Genomic DNA, 2,500 nt, shown 5'->3' on the forward strand with positions numbered 1-2,500 from the left:
ACAGATGCAATAATTAAGCACCACCATGGACCAACGTCCGGTGCATCCTATCCGCCACAGTACACCAACCAGACTATGATAACCAGGCCACGAGGTCCAATCATAAAACAGAATATCCCACTCGTCCGACAACCACAATTGCTCAGATAAGCCACCAACACCCACACATGTCCCACACAGGGGTGCACCCAACATCACCACACTGCCTCGTCTTACAGAACAAACACACTGGCAGGAATGAAACACACAGGTCTGCCGCAACCTCGGACACGGCGCGCCCCCTCTCACTACCGAAAAGCGCATCCCAACGTGACATACCTCCTTTGACACACTGACGCTGCCTCGGGCATCCACTTCCTACGGTCAATATGAACGAACCTCGCCCCGCCCCCCCCCCCCCCCCCACCAACACGCCATCCCATACCACAATGTGTACCGTACCCAAACCTAACGTGTACTGTACTACAACGCAATGTGTACCAAAACACAACCCAGTTTGTACCTTAACCTAACCTATGTCACCTTAACCTAACCTATGTCACCTTAACCTAACCTATGTCACCTTAACCTAACCTATGTCACCTTAACCTAACCTATGTCACCTTAACCTAACCTATGTCACCTTAACCTAACCTATGTCACCTTAACCTAACCCATCTTGCACCTTAACCTAACCTATGTCGCCTTAACCTAACCTCTGTTGCACCTTAACCTAACCTGTGTTGCACCTTAACCTAACCTGTGTTGCACCTTAACCTAACCTGTGTTGCACCTTAACCTAACGCAATTTGCACCGCAATGTAACGCAATTTGCACCGCAATGTAATGCAATTTGTACCGCAATCTACCCCAAGTTGTACCGCAATCTACCCCAAGTTGTACCGCAATCTACCCCAAGTTGTACCGCAATCTACCCCAAGTTGTACCGCAATCTACCCCAAGTTGTACCGCAATCTACCCCAAGTTGTACCGCAATCTACCCCAAGTTGTACCGCAATCTACCCCAAGTTGTACCGCAATCTACCCCAAGTTGTACCGCAATCTACCCCAAGTTGTACCGCAATCTACCCCAAGTTGTGCCGCAATCTACCCCAAGTTGTGCCGCAATCTACCCCAAGTTGTGCCGCAATCTACCCCAAGTTGTGCCGCAATCTACCCCAAGTTGTGCCGCAATCTACCCCAAGTTGTGCCGCAATCTACCCCACGTTGTGCCTTAACCTAACCCACGTTGTGCCTTAACCTAACCCACGTTGTGCCTTAACATAACCCACGTTGTGCCTTAACATAACCCACGTTGTGCCTTAACCTAACCCACGTTGTGCCTTAACCTGCTCTGTAAATGGCATATGACACGTTACATTAATGTATTGTTGTCCAACCGCAACCCGCTCAGAATGTTGTGTACACAGCTACGTGTCATCTCCCCATAACAGCTGTATTGCAGTGTGGTACGCCATAGAGACGTGTGGGAGTAATGGACGCAGTGGATGGCGATCAGCATGAGCCGTCTGTTCATGTAGTGGCGCGTGTATGCAGACATAGTAGTCTCTTCTCACACAATGTGATAGCACGGTGTCCCGCGTTCCACATCTGCGACATGCTACAGAGGCCGGTTGACAGTTCGTCGCGCAATGGACATCGCATACGTACGGGGGCACCTTCCACGTGCCCTCTAGTCGGGCACATTTTGTTGCGTGGATGTGAGCGGATGTAGTGTGTCTTGACACCTGACAGGCAGGCATGCAATAATAGTTGACTTTGCAAACGGGGATGGACGTGGACGTGTACGTTTACTGGTGACGTTACGCAAATGAACAACTGGTAACCCGTTGTGGTGCGGTTGATCTTGCTGGAGGTACATCTGTGAGGGCAACGATCGGTACAGCTATGACGCGGTTGTGTCAGCGATACCCACCACACCAATGAACGTGAATGTGGATCTGGGTGTGAAGCGATACGCGGCTGTGGGTGGGTGGGACTGTCCCCGGCCGGTGAGGGGGGGGCCGCCCGGCGTGCTGGCCGCGCGGTGCGTGGGCGCACGCGCTACAGCCGGCTGGTGGGGGCGCCCAGTGGCAGGCGCGCCGGCCGACGGACGCGGCAGGCGGCGCAGCTGCGCGCCGGGGCACCCTGCGCGCGGCGCCGTGCAGCCAAAGTGGGTCCTCGCCGGCCCGGTGCGAAGCGCGGTGGACATCTGCAGTGTGCTGGTCCGATTGAGGACTGTGTGCGTTGAGGATGCGCCGCCGCCCGGCACTCGGCGCCGCGACGCCGTCTGCTGCTCGGTCGCCCCAGCGGTTCTCGCTGGTGGTTTGTATCGCAGTTGTGCAGACGTGTTGGCACGTGCGCTGTGCTGGGAGAGTTCGCTTCGGCACCCACGTGGGGCCTTTGCCCTTCTGTGGCGCTGGCGTTGGAGCTGCCGGTCACCGTAGGTGGCGCGTGTTGTCTCCCGCCGGCAATGCCACGACAGCACGCTCCCGGGCCTCTGTCGGCAGCGGCAAGCTCA

The sequence above is a fragment of the Schistocerca cancellata genome, unplaced genomic scaffold, assembly GCF_023864275.1.
Source record: "Schistocerca cancellata isolate TAMUIC-IGC-003103 unplaced genomic scaffold, iqSchCanc2.1 HiC_scaffold_237, whole genome shotgun sequence".
Classification (NCBI taxonomy): Eukaryota; Metazoa; Arthropoda; class Insecta; order Orthoptera; family Acrididae; genus Schistocerca; species Schistocerca cancellata.